Here is an 18,793-nt window from a genome sequence, read left to right on the forward strand (position 1 = left end):
GCCCGCTGGCTAGTGGCCATCTTGGCGACGAAATCTACGACAAACACCGCTGGTCTGGTTGCTCCAGACTGGCCCTTGCTCCCCTCCAAAGGAGCCGTTCCTCTGACCTTGCTGGTCAGAACCATCAGCTTAAACTCCTTGCCTACAACAATTGCTTTTGCCAAGGCTTGTTTGCTTCGATCAAGTCGCCGACACCGCCGACAGCGAGAGCCTGCGTGGGAAAGCTCGTGACTCGACTCCTGGACGTCGTCGACCTTCAGGGACCACGTGGCTGCAGAGTCAAGCTACACCTTCCTTCCTGTTTGCACCCGACATCGCCTGGTACCCACCTGTTGCCACGCTGGTCACTGGCTAGTGACTGTGAACACTGTCCCCTCTGCTTACAGGTCTTCAACATCTCCGATCCACTCTTGGATCCACTGCATCTCTCCCGGACCGACCGCCTGCAGCATCTTTGTCTTCAAGCTCAACGGAACAGATAGAAGAAACCCGACGCACTTTGAGGCCTATGCACCCGCTTCCTGTGGGTGAGGTAAAGCTGGTACTCCGGTGCCCAAGTGTAGTAATACATCTCTAGTGCCTGTGTTCCAAATCTTAAGTTCCTAGTTATCCCGGAAGATCTCCTTTGCAGTAACTTTGTACTTTTTACGCACCCATTGAAACCTATGGGAGCACGCGTGTGACTATTTGCTCTGCACACGCCACCCGTGGACCTCCTGGTCACTAACTGACGTTAGCTCCTTGTAGGCCCAGCGATTCTAGAGGCCCTAGGCCTTTTCCCTTTTCTGTTCGTGGTACTTATACCACTATTTTAGTATATGGTTCGAGTGGCCACCAGGGCCTATCCATATAAAGTGCAACTTCTGTGTATTCTGTGATAATCTTGTTTGACGATTTGTGCTCCTGTGCTCATAAAGAGACTAGGGGTTACTTTGATAAATAAATACATATATATTTTGAATATATATCTGTGTGGTGTCCTTTCATTGGTATAAAAGGGGGTTACTATTGGTAAAACAGCTTGCTTAACACGCATCACGAGTTTAGCCTCAAAGACTGCTTAGCCTACGCTACCACTAGGGCAGCTAGTCCAAAAAGGTTGACTTACAACCACACCATAAGGGTTGCTTGGCATGGTACAAGGTGGTCACTAGAACTAGTGAACAGCATATACCAGGCCAACTTCTCACACCTCCATTTCAATGGGTCCTTAATATTGGATTTAAACGAGAACTGACATCACAGGAAAAGACACTGTCATCTTGAATTGGAAACCTCTGGCAATCTCTGGATAGAACAGCCTTGCAACGGGGTTGCGCTCGCTTTGGCCACCCTCCTTTTTTGTCCCAGTCGTCAACCAGGCACATGAACCCCAAACTTGAGAGGTTCCCCTGATGCAGGGCTTTGTACTCCAGCCACTGCCCTTCCCTTTTGATTCGGTTATTAGCAGAGCCTCACTCTGGGTGTCCACCTGCTTCAATGCCTGTGCAGTCTAGCCCACGAGGATACCCAGCTGCATGCAGAGTCCGGAGATGCACTACCTGACTGCACAAGAAGTGCACAATCTTCTTCTGAGCACTTTCCACCCTATGGAAGCTTCTGGAAGGCATGCACCACTAAGTTAACTTCAGATCTTGTCTGAGACTTAAGGTAACGTTGCCACATGTACCACTAAATAGGGGAACGTAATGCTAGAGATGCAGATTTCTTTACCGTCTCTTAAGGCAGGTTATTAGTGGAATTTGTTGCCTGAAGAGACATTTACTAGATGTTTTGTATACAGTGCCCAATTATAAAGAGCTCTATATTATAAACCATCTACTTTTCAAGTAGACACTATTGGACATTTTAAGTGTTTTTGTTAGTGGTCTAATTTAAAATTTAGTTTTGTCTGGACAAGAATGTTGTAATTGGTGGGTAAGTGCTCAGAGATGTGATCTCTTCTGCACCACCCTGCCACCTTGCGATTCTGGATGTGTTAGCTGGTATTGTCTCTTCCAATGCCAAGCTCACCTGTACTGTTTACTGTGTTTGCAGACAGGAAAGATCTTCATTGTGGATTATAAGATATTGGAAGGCATTCCTGGAAATATAATGAGTGGTCATCAGCAGTACCTGGCTGCTCCCTTGTGTCTTCTCTATCACTCACCCCAGGATGAAATGATACCCCTAGCAATCCAGGTAAGGGGTTGGCTTTGAGCAGGTCAACTGTTACTTGAATGTTATTGACTGCTAGTTTTCCTGTTGGCTAGAACGAACACTTTACTGGAACAAAGATTTACCTACATGACGACAGGGTGTTTTGTACGATGGAGCTAGTCTTTCTGTTTAGGATTTTAACTGTGCACAGTTCTATAAGACTTTTCCCAGAAAACTTATATGGGTTTTGACTGATTTGACAAAAGTACTCTGTAACCTCAGTCTTAATCAAACCCTTTCCTAAGCACATGCATTTTTAACCACGAACAGTCGTTTATGTTGATCACTGTGCATACATGAGAGATCTTATTACAGAATGCTATTGGGCTCCTAGGAAAAGATATTTACATTGCCTATTTCATCAGTAATACTTTTCTAATCTATGCTCTGCCTCGGAGTATTTCACAGTAGAAATGGGAGATGTTTGTGTAAGCTTTACTGATGAGACCAATTTCTTGTCCTTTCCTATATTTGTAGGTGTCCTCTATCCTTCTATTCTCTCAGGGTCTTTGATACCCTTTCTTACCACTAGCCAAAATCATGGGTTTCAGTTGCACTTTTATACACCATAGCCCACAAACAGAAAACATGTTTACAAAATGGATCAATGGAGTCTGCCTTCAAGTAGAATTTTTTTTTTTAAAAAAGGCCATTCTACTGGTATTATGCTTGATTTTTACAGATTGTTCTGAGAGTACGCTGAAGAAAAGGTCCCATCTACTCCTTGTCGAAAACCTTATGAAATGGTTTTCATTGAGATCGAAAACAAGATGCCTCTTGATTTTTCAAATGGTTCTTGCTTGCCCTTTTTAGTGTACAAGGTTCACACAATGCACTTAGTCTATATGAGTGGATAGTCACCTAATTAGCAGCTCTTTTTCATGAGCGCCAACACGCTTCTAGTATGTGTACCTCACTTTGCTGTTGGTTTAACTTTTGCCTCCTCAATGGGTTCAGACCTTTTGTCAGCTGTCACTCTTCCTGTGGGATTTCTGTGAATTAAAGAATGTATAATTTTAAAGTTTGCAGTGTTCTTGGCATTCTGTTTCAGTAAACTGGCATCCCCCAAGGTGAATGTGTCCTCTCGCTCTTGAGCTAAGTTCTTACCGCTTCTGCTTGGTCAGTAACAAGAGTCCAGTAACTGGCTTTGTACATTTTCCTCTGCAGCTAAATCAGACACCAGATCCAGAGAATCCCATCTTCCTGCCGAGCGATAATGAGTGGGACTGGTTGCTTGCCAAGATGTGGGTGAGGAGCTCCAATTTTTCCACCCACCAGGCTCTTTCCCACTTCCTTCGTACACACGTCTTTGCAGAGGTGTTCTGCATTACTACATTGAGGCAGCTCCCTGTCTCTCATCCTCTGTACAAGGTAAAGACAAATCAGACAGTGGAAAGCGGCTGCTAATTCTAAGCTCAATCAATGGATGGTCTTGGGTCAAGCATTGTTTGGTACAAAACAAGGATGATTAGGATTCTTGGATGACTGGACATTAACAGTGTGTATGGCTACATGTGACAGAGCTGAGGCAGTGAGAATGTAATTCTGCTCGAAGCAACCACTCTACCTGTGTATCTAATAATTTCCTGGTCTCTCTTTAGCTCCTGATCCCCCACCATCGTTACACTTTGCAAATTAATTCTCTTGCCAGAGAACGCCTTATTGGACCAGGAGCATACTTCGATCAGGTAAGATTAGAACTCCTATTTGTAGGCCACCTCTGTTGGCATCCAAAAGAGGCCATGATGAAGATAGATATAATAATAAGCATAGCATGTACCATTGTAAAGCACATCTTTACCCTTTGGCCTCTTGGTGCAGAAATATGATTTGTTACTCAACGTTATTCATTTTATAGACCACTAGTGTTGAGTGGAACATCCAGTATTCAAATCGATCACCATGAAGTCCAACACAGATCCATGGAGTAGATGCATTAGTCCACTTGAGCCACCAGACCCAACTAGAGGAGGTGGAAGGAATGAAAGCTATGGAAAAAATGGATGGTACCTGCCAGGGAAGAGCAGCTTTTCACCCCTTTATGACCTATTCTTACCTGTCCTAATTAATCAGAATTGCAGTGCATCCACCTGTAGCCTTTACATACAGGATAATTTTCTCATTACCCAAAAAGTTACTTGGTTTGCACATCTTTGAGTGACAGCCTAAAGAAATCTTCCCTGTCCCCCACCAGCAACATATAAATCATAAATAAATAATGCAGGATGAGGGGTTCCTGTTTGGTCTATTAAAAGTATCATGGCTCCACAGCGTAGACAAGTTTGTTTTAGATAAAATAAGCTGCTTAAATCTCCCCTGTCAGTACTTTTTCTTCACTCACTTCGCTTAAAGTAGTTGGAGCCATGTACGGGATTGGGATTTGATCATTGTATTGGGCACGCTTACTTGAAGTAAAGTAGAACATTTCCATAAACCATCACTAATACATGAATTGTTCCTAGCTGTTTATCTGAGGCTGTATCTGAGTAGTGCTGCTAATCCTCAAGTGAGAGAAGACTCAGCAGTCATGACATGGAGGTTGGATACTTTGCTATTTGTACTTTTCAGCCTATAGAAAAGCACCACCTAAAACTGGCAAACTTTTCCGATCTATAGATACCTTGCATATTCTGGAAAAATCTATTTGTCCCCTGTCCTTTAGGTTGCTAACTCATAACCTGGACAGGAACCAGCTAGCTTTGACCAGTAGTGCCCACATGCAAGCCCTCATTGTGTAAATTAGAGCCACTCTTGTTCTTACTCTTAGATTGGCACCGCCATGCCATTTGTAGTCCGGCTCATTGCCTCTTGGATAGGTGGGGGTCTTGGTCACTGATGCTTCTGTGCCATATTCTCCTAACCTCATTCGTGTGCGCCTTGGTTTGTTTGCAGATTTTTGGTCTCTGATCACTGGAGAAAGACCTTCACCTAGCCCATCTTTTACTAAACAAGTTTTCACACATAAGAGGGTGAAGGTATTGTCATTAAATATAACACATACATATGATGTATAACTGCCAATAGTAGTGTTCTGACAAGCGCTCGCTACCATGTATTTTTCATACGGAAACATTCAGCAGAACAAACCATGCCATATTGGTCACTTAAAATGATGGTACACTGAAACCCAACATATAATCTATTGCGAGCACCTAACTTCAGATGCAACATTTTATGTAACTGGCGTACTATAGTAAAGCTTCAACATGGCTGTGAATGGCACCCACTCCAAACGTTAGTTACTAGATAAACCTGGAGGACACTTCCTCAGTGCCCCTGCTTCACAAGGAACATTCAGCTGAGCCACAGTCATGCTCACACCAGTCGCAAAAGCAACATTTGTAACCCAAACTCATTCAGTCCATAAACAAAGGCAGCTGTTTTTCTGTCCTGTGGAATGTATTCACAATTGTACAAATTTTCCCGCAGAATCTCTGTGGCATATTGTATACCCCTAGCTACAGGAGTAGAACATTGGCACACACCCTAGTTACAGAGTAGAAGGGCCCCATCCAAATTATATAAATTAATGACTTTGGTCTAGGAGTAAAACAATCAGGAACAGCATGGAAAAAGGACCTAACAAACTGCATTTTTCACCACAGAGCTCGGCAATTGGAGCAGCAGGTCTTGATGAGCTTATATCAAGAGACATGCAATCCTTGACCTACACTTCCCTTTGCATCGCAGACAATCTCAAATCCCGTGAGGTTGAGTTCGTGCCCAACTTTCACTACAGAGATGATGGGTTGAAGATCTGGTCAGCCATCGAGAGGTGAGGTTTTTTTCTGTTGCTTCCAGGGATGGGTTATTTCTTTTGATGGAATACCTTGATCCAAAGCATTGTACATAAAATGTGAATAGCTCACTAATTTTCAAATGAGAAAAGTGATTAATTTCATACAAAATTCAAACATGAAGAGAAAATCCCGACATAAAATGCGTTTGGCTGAGAACGAGGGACAAAGAGGAATGATCATAGGCAGGGCATCCTACATGCAGAACATAAATAGCTGAGGTATGGGAGTACCAATGCTTGAAACTGGGATTTCGAGAGCATCAAGTCTGAGTAATAGGTTTATGAAATGTTAATTCTGTTTCAATTGCAATGAATGTTGTGAGCCACAGATGCAAGAGGGTTGACTGCAGAGGAATCATCTTGTCACCCAAAAGCCTTTAGGCAGAGCAAATACTTTGGGGATGGGTAACAGACTGAAATGAAATTTAGAACCATTTTTTTTTTCTGCCATTTAAAGGTGAAGCGCAAACTCACCCACCCGCCAGACAAAACGCCTGTGAACGAGAGCTCCCCCAGGCAGAGTCCACTGTAACAGGCAGGCTCTGTGGCCCTGAGACTCAAGAGCAGAGGCACAGCAACAAAATAGCTAAAAGGAGAATGTAGAAGAAACGTTTAACTCCTCCCACAGCTTGGCACAGATGCTGAGCCAAGATCCTTTTAGGTTCTGCAGGACTGGTTCCCCAGTCCTCACTTGCACCCTTTTCTTACAGATACATTTCCCATTGACTCACTTGTAGCGTTTGAGGCTACCTCTGCACCCAGACACACCAGGACAGGTAAGGTGGACCCATTGGTGCATTCTTGGACCCTGGTCCCTACCTAAAGTCCACAACAGTCCTGGAAGTCATACGCAAGTATACCTATGCATTGAATATTTCTCACAGGATAACCTTTCTGCATTTAAGGCTCATGCATCAAAACAGTGACTATTTTTCGAATGCTGTAAAAATCTATAACTCCCAAAGTACTTGCCTCATCCCTGAGATCTTGGTGTCTAAAATGTAAGTAAAAATCTGTTTTTAGAAATTGGTGTCCAGCTTATTGAGTATCATTTATTGATTCTGTTTGTGCAACAAATGCCTAACAACTCTAATCCCAATGCTGCTCGACCACACTACCCTAAATAAAGCACCTTGGGATTGTTAATGCAAGCACCTGTTCACTAGTGGATAACTGGACACTCTCTATAGTACAACAAAATAAGGTATACTGTGCGGAGAGCCAGCTTCGTACAGAAACCCAAGCAAGGGAATGAGCAAAGCAGGTTAATTGTGTGAAGTGACACATGGGTAAGCTATTGTATGGGTTCTTGGGACTCCTAGGATAATGAAACCCAAAATAGCAGGATGGAGGGGAAAGCTTTATGGTGAACTCAAGTAGCTGAATGTGACCGACTGAAGTGAGGAATGCTCAGCTTACCACCAGTATCTTGTTTAACTAAAAGATCAGTTCTCTGCCATAGGATCTTTTGTAGATTCTCATTCCTAATGGCTCTAATCTGTAAACCGATCATGAGCCAGTTATGCTAATCTTTAGTTTGTTAACATTAGAATGTCTCCTCATTTTGATTGAATTCTTTTGCTATCCCAAATGTAGATGGCAGACCAGTTTCGTTATGCTATTAGGTTTGCTTGACACTTTCCTTTTTGTCTCCAAGGCTTCAGAAATGAGCCAAATGAGCCTTTTTTTTTTGTGCTTAAAGTTTATGCATAAAAATGAGTTTCCTGATTGCTTTGAGTTGCACTTGTCGGAATTTCTGAAAGTTCATTCCACCGTTGACTAATTCAGGAGTGAATTCAGATGACACTAAAGTAATGGATTAGAGATGTTGTGATAGGCCAGTTTTAAATTCCAGGAGAGGGGTTGTTTTTCCTGGCCACTCTAGGGTGGGCACAGGAAATCTGAAAAAGGGAGGAAAGGTACTGCCTTTTGGGATATAGGTAGAGGATGACACTGGCAACAGTGCGTGGGTGCCCTACTGCAAATAATCCCTAAGTGGGCAGAGTTACCCCAGGGAACTATATCCCTATTCCTCATTGAGGGTCCAGGGGTCACCATGCCCACAGGATAGTGCCAGGTTTAATGGGGTACCACTGGCCACACCTCAGAACCATACTGGACCTGTGGGAGACAGGACTGCACCTGCTTTCGTGACCTCTGAGGAGGTGACAAACCGAAGAGACTTCACCAGAGTCATATTCCGGCTGCTCCTCCTCGGGCAGTGTTGTGGCAGATTGCTTTCTTGAATACCTCTGCACAACCTCCTCAGTTGTTGTAACTGAGCTGTAATTCTCCTGGACAGCATTATCCTACTGCAGTACACCTCCAGCAATACTCCTAAAAGCAGTCATACCAGTCTAACAAAGCACAGCAAAGGCAATGGGAGTGGTTGTAAATCTTACTTCTCTACCGCTTTTGTCTTGTTTGATCATGCTATAGTTCAGTGTTTTGAAGACTAAATCTGTGGGACTATTCTACGATCAAATATTTCCTTTTTATCTAACACGGCTTAGCCAGAAAATTATCGCTTACCTCTGTGCTAGAACTGATCCAAAATAATTTCTATTGAGCTAAAAATATTGTTGGTTACCAGTAAGACAAACCTATAGGAATCAACTCTGGCCTCATGCAATGGGCCAGTGTTCCACGCATGTGAAAATTGCCTAATCTTTTCATCATACTGGATGATCTCTTGCTGGGTTTGCAGATTTTGGCTAGGACACTATCTTGTATCTTTCAGCTGAAACATCTTGGGTGGATATCCAAAGATTTCATTTCCTGTAACATTTTTGTAGTCCACGCCATCAGCCACTCTTCTATGCTGGATTAAGTTTTATGGGAAATCAATGTGTCTGGGTCTCACCAAAAAGGTCTTGATCGTCTCCAAAGACTGCAAAATGATGCAGGAGGGCAAGTCTTTAACCCTCAGCAAATTTGGCGTTTCCCCATATGGAATACTTATTTTATTTATTTGAGGAGTTTTATATAGAGCTAGCCAGACCAGAGGGTATCTGAACGCTTCTCCAGTTTTTGCAAGATTCATGCAATAAAGCAGTATTCTATATATAGGTTCGGGAGTCGGAGTGTGCTGAGCAGTATTGAAGTAGTAAGAGTGCTGAGAACCTTGTAGAGTGCACGTTGTCTTGGGGTTGAACCACTTGGGGGGGGGGGGGGGGAGCCATTGGGGGGTGGTCAAATAGCAGGGAGGAGGTAAGTCTTAGAGCTGCAATGTCTGGGAGAGACGAGCGAGCAGTAATTTGCGTATAATAATTGCATTTGATACCAGTAGACAAACATACACAATTTAAGGTTGCCTGTCTGATGCACAGAACGTTTTTGGGCTCTGTGCCATTGTTTTCTGGCAGATTAAAAAAAACAAAATTCTCTGACTCCTCAGTGATTTTTAACTTCTTCATTTGGGGAGGCAGATCACTTGGTGAGAGAGGACCAGGCTTCTGGAATTCATGTACTTTACACATCCTTGTTCAGAATATTTTAAATTCAGTAAAAGGTTAAACTGGATCTTTACTGCTTATGCATAAGATTGGCGCCTTGATAAACTTGTCGAAGTAGTTAATTATTGCCAAGAGACTGTAAATTAGTGGAAACTTGATAAACGGAAGTGAACAGATGTTTCTTGATTTGTGAAACTCTCCTAGACTTGCTAACGGGAGTGAGCTGTCATACATACCTTTGTTGTACTAACTGGTAACCTGAGACAAAGACCCTTAGTTTGTACCAAAACCGGACTAGCATACATAAACATGGATTCCCACCTGCTGTTCTGTTTTCCTGATGTATGCTTTTGATGGTGTGGCCGGACACTGGAGTAGCCAGAAAACAAAAACCCCACCCTTTGAGCAAGATCCCAATTAGCAATGAGTGAGTCAAATGAACAGGGCACAATATTTCTTCCATAAGCTAAATTCTCAAAACTATTCAAATTGAGCCTTTAACGCTTCATGTCTTGATGAATTTGACCATCTTTACCTCACGTATTCCTTCACCCAACTCTCCGGCCTTCCTACTCTCCGGCCTTCCTACTCTCCGGCCTTCCTACTCTCCGGCCTTCCTACTCTCCGTCCTTCCTGCAATTTCACCACACAGCTCGATCATGCTATTGTTTGGACACACGCCTCCAAATTCAAAGGAGCCATAAAGCACTTTTTAAAGATGTTGTGTAAGTGTGTACACTAAGACGCTCCGCCATGTGGGCTCATGATGGTCCTTTGGATAGCAGTCCAGAAAGCCGTGCACAGCTGTCCTACTTTATCAGCAAAATTAGCAAGAAGAGGGTGTGGAGTTGGGTATTTCCTAGAAGTGGATGAGAACTAAGTACAGAGAAGAGACAGCTGACCCAAGCCAGTCACTACACAATTCTTTCTGCAATTGCACTTCTAGGAAGAAAGAGGCTGTCTTTACACTAGAATGGACAGTCGCTACACCTACCAGATGACAATATAACATGTCCCTGCAGCCACTGTGGCACAGGGGGACCCCCACCCCCTCCTTCAGGGGCCTCCAAACCGATCCGAATCACCTGTCAGCCAAAGGGCAATGCAAACCTGTGAGATTCAGCGGACCCTTTCCACATTCTGCAGGGACCCTCTTTTAATTTTACATCACACCAGCCGGCTACTGAGGCCTTGCTCCCTTTAAACGTTTGCTCTGGGATTTCCAGATGTGCACTCAAAACAAGATCCTCAGCAGGCACCTGCTGTCTCCATTTTCTGACTTCTCTTCATGCATGCATTCAAAATGGATTCCTTTTCCCATAGTCGAGCACCATACATGTAGTCTGTGCTTAATTTGAGCATGTGGTTTCTGGTGCTAGGCACCAGCACTTAATTGTCAGCACTGGTTCTAATGATAGTCCACCACATGGTGGTGCTGTCTAATTCTACCCTCTCCTGTGGTTGTCTCAAATTGGGGAAAGAATGAAACAAGCAAGACGTTTTCTCCTGGCCTCAGGCTGGGGACCTTGGAAATAGGTCCTACTGTAAAAAAAAAAAAAAGCCTGGAGGTGACTATTTGATTTCAGACTAGTGAATGAGGGAAGTTGCTAGCATATTGTTGCATCAAAAATGTGTTTCCTGTTCCCTCCTGCTAAATATACATGCTGGGTCTAAGCCAAGGACTTGGGAAAGATACAAAGTCTCATTTCAGATATTTCTTCAAATGGTCCACAGAACCCAGTCAGAAGTCACATATTCCTGCATGACTTGGCTAGTCCTTCAACCCATTGGTCATTTCCTCATTGGCTTCATCAACTGGAGTCAGGTTTTTGAGTGTGACACCACCTCCAGGTGGGCTTTCAGAAAGTTTCGTTTTCTTGGGTTTATTGCAGCCGACACAGCCAGGTAAGGGGTAAGAATGCGAGAGGGGTGTTTGAACATTTTTGCTAGGGCTGCTTTTAGTCCCCATTTAAGCTCTGTATCCCTCCACCCAATGCCAGGCAAGGCAGACTATTGGAAAGTACAGGGGAACTCTGTTCATTGGGCGTCATGCTATTTTTGAAAAGCACCATTCATTTTGTGGTGATCATTCTCTTAATTTTCTAACCAACTCATTGCTTTGTGCCCAGTGCTCTTGAACTCCTGGCAGTTGTAGCCTAGAAATAAGGCTGGGTCAACGCAGACTAGCGTCTAGAGATTGTGCATCAATTTGGAGTAGTGGATGAAATGTAAGGTCTGCTTGTGGTGTAAGGATGACGAATGTTGGAAGTGCAATATTATGCTGAATGGAGAATGTAGAGGTTGGAATTTGAGTAGGGCCCTTTTTGATATGGTGGTTAAGGTTTTCGCTCCATTGATTTTGTCACTCTGCCATCAGCCCCCTATATCAAAGTTGAAAGGGAGAGAAATTTGGAATATGCACCAAGGCAAGAGGATATACTTCATTTCTATTCCATAATTAGTAAGTGCAAGAAGGCTTGATCAAGTAGATCCAGTCCATCTAATTTTAGCGACTGAAGTGTCTGCTCTTGACACAGTATACATGTAGAGAAGCCATTCTAACACTGATGTATCTATTGCAGTTGTGAGGAGTGTACATCACAGGGGAAGTAATGGCTAAATATTCAAACCTAACTTCCAATTGCAAATACTCCAAATAGGAGTTCATTCACATTTTAGGCATCTATTAACTTCTAATGACTCTTAAAATGGGTTTACAATCCCTTTTCATTCACTGTTTGGATAGGGTGTGTTGTAGGTGTCCCTTTCTTTTAAAAACCCAATCGGTATGAACTTACTGAAATTCTTCAGTGTTTGGCAACTGTTTTTCGGACTCCTGACTTGAGGTGGTAAGCCATTCCCAAAGATGAAGGGGGGCCTGCAATGTAAGAGCTTGTTCAGGAATAACCAATGGTCCATGGGAACCAATGCCAATGTTTAAACTATTCCAAAAGTAAAACTTTGCTTCATAAGCACCCATGTTTTCTTTGAGCATCCACTCCAGAGCGCCTTCGGACCCCTGCCTGTCGCAAATCTTCCACAGGGCCACCACTACCATCTCACCCTAGCTCTGCTGAACTATTAATTGTCACAAAAGGAAGCAGTGAGATGGGCCTGTAGTTTTTGCGGGAGCAAAGTCCTCAAAAGGCAATCAACACCTAGCTAGCACACTTCATAGAAACCAACAGCATGCTGGATACCTCTTAATCTGGATTCCACAGCACTGACATCCCAAGGCCACACGTCAGCCCTCCTCCTCCTGGATCTATCCGCAGCCTTCAACGGTCTCTGCATACTACCCACCAGACGCCACCGCCTGCATCCAAAGAAAAGCCCTAGACTTGAACATCTTGCCTCTCAGGCAGAACACAGAAATAAGTCTCCCACACTTCCTCAGAACCAACAGAGAAGGTGCAGAGTACCTCAAGGATCCTCCCTCAGCCCCACAGTCTTCAACATTTACATGGCCTTCCTCTCAACCATCATGAAACCAGGGGCTCAACATAGTCTTCTATGCCTGACACCCAGCTCATCCTCTCCCTCACCAAGGAACCTGACATCACCATGTGCAACTTCCAAGAAGGGCTGAAGTCTGTCATGACCTTGATGAGCAACAGCTGCTTAAAATGGAAGCCGTCCTCCTTGGCTCCAACCCCTCCACCTAGTGGCCCCCTGCCCTCAAACCCGCCCACCCCAACGGACCACGCACGCAACCTCGGTATCATACTCTACACTTCACTCACCATGAATTGCCAGATCCATGCCGTATCCTCTGCATGCTTCAACACTCTGCATACTTTGCAAGACGTTCAAGTGGATTCCCCCACCCCCCCCCCGGAAAACCATCACCCACTCACTTATCACCAGCAAACTGGACCACAGCAATGCCCTCTACACTGAAATCAACAAAACTCTTCCGCAAACTGCAGAACACCGCAGCAAGACTTATCCTCCACATGCCTCTACACTACCACATCACCCAACACCTCCGGGAACTCCACTGGCTCCCCGTCAAAAGAATAATCTTCAAGTTGCTCACACACTCCTACTAAGCCCTCCACCACCGGACCCCCCCATACCTCAACAACCGACTCTCCTTCCATGCCCCCAGGAGAAACCTCCACGTGGATGACCTCGCCCTAGCCATTGTCCCTAGTTTCTAAAAGACCAGAGCAGGTGGAAGATCCTTCTATCTTGCAGCCAAGACCTGGAGCAAACTCCTTTCAAACCAGACCCTGCACCAATTCAGAAAGGACCTCAAGGCCTGGCTCTTCAATTGACCCCAAAGGAGCTGCTCCTACCACCCCCTCCTTCCCCCCCCCCCGCACCTTGAGACCCTCATGGGTGAGTAGTAAACTTTACAAAACCCTGATTGATGGAAATAGACTGCCTTTACAAAAAAGAAAAGAGAAATGCACTTTTAATCAAGGAGAGCAGACCTGGTGGTCTGCTGAAGCTAGCGGGCGTCCTTTTCTGTAGGAAACACATAATTAACTATTATACAGGTGGCCTACCAACACATGCTGGATCAATGAGATGAACAACTCTTGCTTTCTCTGAAGTGTTCAATGTAGGCTCATCCATTGACTCCATTTTCTCTTCTTAGCTATGTGTCTGGTATTGTGGACTGCTACTATAAGGGTGATGAGAGCATCCACACGGACCCCGAGCTTCAAGCCTGGGTGAGGGAGATCTTCAAAGAAGGCTTCCTGGAGAGAGAATCTTCAGGTATGATTGAACTTGTTGCCAAGTGTTTTTGGTCATCCTCCCCATTCATTATTGTCACTGACTATGGTTTGATAGCCGAACCACACAAAATTGAGATGGGTTGTGAGATCAGGTTTCATGAACTTTTATGCTTGAAGTGCCATCCAAATGTAAGACTTTCTAACATGGTTTGGAATTCTTTTCTGTGTATGGCTATTTTGTAAATCCTACTAAAATGCTAATTTTGGTTTCAGAACTCATTATGATCTATAATTCTATGCCTTCTTTCAATGTACTAGCACTCCGGAACACTTTCAACAAATCTGTAAATCTGTATAAACTGTTAAATGAAGTCTGCAGTACATTTAATTTTGGTAACCTTATAACTGCAGGCCTACCTTCCACTGGCCCATGAGGCACAGGATCTTACTCACTTAAACGTATTAGTCTTCATAATTTTTTTTTTTTTACTGGTGTTCATTCAGGAGTGCCATCTTCGCTACAGACCCGGCCTGAATTGATTAAGTATCTGACTATGGTGATTTTCACAAGTTCTGCTCAGCATGCCGCTGTCAACAGTGGGCAGGTAATTGTGAATATGCTTATAGTACTGTAGGTGGAGGGAAAAATAACAAAGGAAATGTAAGTCTAGAAAACTAATGTGTACCATAGACCTTTTTTTTTTTTAAAGTGTTTGTGAGAACAAGCAATGCCAGGGTATCTGTACTTTGCTGTCTCTGGACTAGGTGAGTGATAAGTAAGTACCACATAGATGCATCAGTACAAGGAGATCCGAGCATATTGTGAGTTTGTGACCTTAGAAGTTGACCTGAGGTGGTCCAGAGGCTTACCAGAAGGTAATGCTCCCAATGGGAATCCGGGTTTCCTAGAACAAAGTCCTCACTAATGGGCCAAGTGCATCGTTGGACAGGTGGAGCGCAAATCTGAATGGAGGAAATTGGGACGGACTACTCATGGTGGGTCATTGCGTGGGTGTTTTTCCCCATTGCACCCTAGTAACCAGGCCACTACCAGTTGAAGCATGGCTCAAGTGGGAGACTGGATGTTCAGATCATTTTGGAAATGCCCCTTGGTCTGTGATAATTACATGTATATAAACTCTAGCTGACATTCTGACTCGTGACTAACACATGTTTCCAACCTTCCCTCCAATGGTGTTATGATACCTAAACCGCAAGGTTGTCCTGAACTTTAGTTTCTTTCCACAAATGTGATCTTTTAATGTAGCATATGTTGGCTTTTCAAGTGAGTTTTTTTTTCTTATATAGCTCTCGTCCAACCCTGGGTCTGTTGGCACTATATAAATCTACTTTATTCAAATAATTAAAAGTATCAAATGTTCTTTCTTTTGGGCTTGTGCCACTGTAGTTTGATTTCCTTGGCTGGATGCCGAACAGTCCCAGCACTATGCGCCAACCTCCTCCCGAGACCAAAGGCACAGCAACCCTGGAAAGTGTCCTTGAGATCTTGCCCGAGGTGGGCACTACTGCCAACACAATGGCGACTGTCCGGCTCCTGAGTACCGAGCCTGGTGACATGGTAAGCATGCGGTTCTCTCCTTGCATATGTTGGGAAGCTCTAGTTGTGGGTAAAAACCATACCTCTTTGTCTTATTTACTCCGCCCTGCCAAGTGCCATGCATTGCACCTTATACTAATGCATTTAAACAGTGTCTGTGCATTACTGCTGTGTGAAATCAAAGAGTATTTGGTCAAATGGGTATTTAAGACTAAACAACCCAATTACAGATTTCGTAATCTTGAATACCTGATGGCTCTTGACCAAGTCAATCGACTTTGTCCGCCATGTTATGAATTAGAGCTCAAACCGAATATACAGGTCTAGTAGATAAACTGTCAAAATATTTATTTTGAGTCCATGATGAGAGGTATGAGTAGTTTATAAAAATGTATTTTCTTAAAGTTTTAGCTTTCTTTTATTAATTAATTCAAAGTTCAATATCAATCGATTACTAAATTGATAGACAAATAGTTGGTGCAGATCATATTCTAATGTGCATACAGCACACTCAATAAAGGCAAGAATCCCTATTCTAAGAAATGGGGTGCAAATGATGTCAGAACCCATTAAGAGCTAAAAAATAAAGGCAAGATATTAGCATGAAGCTAAAATCAATAATTGATTTCAGAATTTCCGATAACGAGAAAATAAAGTATAGAGCAAATAAGCCTTGACAAAGTCAGTTTAGTCCAAACCTAAAGCTTGGGTTTTAATATTAAAAGGACATGACCTGTGTTCTGCTCAATCTCAGCTGATCTGCCTCCCAGTATACTGAATCTCTCAAGCTCCGTCTGATCTGCCCTTGTCCCAGCTGATCTGCCTCCCATCTCCTCTCATGCTAAATCTCTACTGAGGTTATCCTAGCTAATCTGCCATCCATCCGAATCTCTGCGGTGCTAAAGGAATCTCAGTCCAAGTCTCTCCAAATCTGCAGCTCTTCTGAATCTGAAGCTTCTAAACTAGTAACATGTTTTTAAAGCAGTAATTTAAAGTTGTGGCATGGTCTCATCTCCATTCGAAGGAAACTTCGTGTTCTCTAAGGCACAGCTTCCCCCTTCCTGCTGTCCACATGTCGTCCATCATCCGAGCAGGCTATCTTCTTTGTTCCCACCGTTCTAATCCCATTTTAAGAGGACTTCATTTCCTAACCTTCTGATAAAGCAGCTGTTTTACCTGAACATATAATCTGTAAACTGTAAAGCTTATTAGCAGGAAGTCATTAGAAACAAAATATAGTAATGCATTTTGGATTACATTTGCTTTCTGTTCTCTATGGAAAATGAAGCTTTCAGTTGGTTATGAATAGGCTCTGGTTAAATGATAACGTTCTAACAGCAAAAATTGTCATGAAGGTTTCGAGGTTACCTGCTGTATTTTGTGATTAATCCATCTAGCAAAAGATTTCAACGTACAAGCGCATTCAATAGGGGTAGGCCCATCTTTGTAGGGGTACTGGCGCTCTCAGTAATATTTTGGTCGGATCCCTTCTTTTGAAGTATTTTAACTAGTTCTGTGTAAATATCCCTTGATGTCCTCTTACTTTTCCTCTGCTAGTTAACACATGAGCACTTATTTCTCAAGTCTTGGAAATAACCATGCTACATACTATGTCTCATATGTTTCTCCATGTTTTGGATATAAAGAATAAATTGATGTTTACAATTTAATTGATTTCTGGTGACCATCTATGTTTTCCTATTGAATGTGCTTGTACGTTAATCTTTTGCCAGATGGATTAAATCCATAATATACTTACTAATTGAAGTGTATTCAGGAGCGTTGGGGACCAATTGTTTTCCTTACTGATCGACACCCAGGTCCTGTGACATGTAACTGAGTTACCCCATTTTCTATAATGGTATTTTCTGAGGCACTTTTTTCACAAATGAAAGGCACGTTCTACTGTTATCTGGAAGGTGACATTCTTCGAGCAAGCTGCATTTCTACCCACCATTAATTCTAGTCAGCGGACACTTTTCTGCACTTCTAAATGTCCTGTTCATTTAGTACAAACTCTACTTTGATGCTGCTCACATGTTTAGTAATTACTGTAAGTTTATAGAAACCATTCTATAGCTAAGACCGAATCTAAACTAGTCCCATTAACTATATTAAATGTGCAGGTTGTAGCATTATAAAGAACATCATTTATTAAAGGGGCAGCGTCTGGTTAAAGGTCTATGAATATTAAAGCCCAGCACCAAATGTCTGCATGTCTTGTTTAATCCAAAGGCAGGTTTGTCATTCTAATTCGTTATCCAAGTCAAACACACAAGATTGAAGTAAAGGGTTTTAGATTAATTGCAAGTCAATGCCAACATTCTAATGCTTACCGGGCATCTATATCCGAAATCAGTAAAACAAAGTGATGTTTGCGCTGACCTGTAGATGAGACACTCCTAATTATTGAGGAACTCCCCTCGGACTACAGTTTTTTTTTTTTTTGCCCCCCCGGGGGTGGGGGGGGGCCTTGGCTAGCTTGCCTGGAGTCTCTCCCATGACAGATTTTGTTTAAATCTGAAGGTAACGTCATGCCACTTGCAGTGCGCAGCCTGTCCACCCAAGACTTCAGTGCCTGGCGCTGCCCCACTGGAGGCAAAATGCTGTCCCAGTAGGACAACAGTGAAGCCAAAGCGCCAGATTGAGCCAGAGCCCCCAAGGCCAATGCCTTGAAATATATCTGCATCCGAGCCCCTGCCTCTCAGGAGGCCCCTGTAGAGCGAGCTCTGTTCTGCAGGGAGTCTTGCCCCGATGACCTTGAATAATCCGTAAACCGTGTTTTAAATACCATTTTCCTTTATATAATATATATATTTTTTTTGTGTGTGTGAAACACACATGACATTACTCGGCAAAATGTCAGTAATATAGAGGCGAACAAAAGGAGAGAATAGGAAGAGAGTAGGCTTGCTTCACTTCTCTTATCAAATGCAATAATCCATGCAAGTGAGCTGGCTGCCGAAGCGTTAAACATCTTGGGATTCCTCTTGTGAGTAAGGAAACCCTTCGGTTTTTTAAAGAACCCTCGCCCACTAATGCTAGTTAGTGGCATGCTCATTCACAGGGCTTGTTTCATGAAACGGCCATAATC

General features: G+C 43.3%; 1 pseudogene across 1 annotated transcript in view; it reads left to right on the forward strand.

The window, feature by feature from the left end:
* Positions 1-18,793, forward strand: part of LOC146780367 (polyunsaturated fatty acid lipoxygenase ALOX15B-like) — a 101,295-nt pseudogene that overhangs the window by 49,128 nt on the left and 33,374 nt on the right. Inside the window, exons 6-12 of the transcript XR_014972386.1 lie at positions 2,038-2,181; positions 3,367-3,570; positions 3,801-3,887; positions 5,805-5,974; positions 14,060-14,181; positions 14,646-14,746; positions 15,550-15,720. The product of XR_014972386.1 is annotated as a polyunsaturated fatty acid lipoxygenase ALOX15B-like (transcript). The remainder of the gene's footprint in view (positions 1-2,037; positions 2,182-3,366; positions 3,571-3,800; positions 3,888-5,804; positions 5,975-14,059; positions 14,182-14,645; positions 14,747-15,549; positions 15,721-18,793) is intronic.

Source organism: Triturus cristatus, chromosome 12 (genome assembly GCF_964204655.1).
Source record: "Triturus cristatus chromosome 12, aTriCri1.1, whole genome shotgun sequence".
In the NCBI taxonomy this organism is placed as follows: Eukaryota; Metazoa; Chordata; class Amphibia; order Caudata; family Salamandridae; genus Triturus; species Triturus cristatus.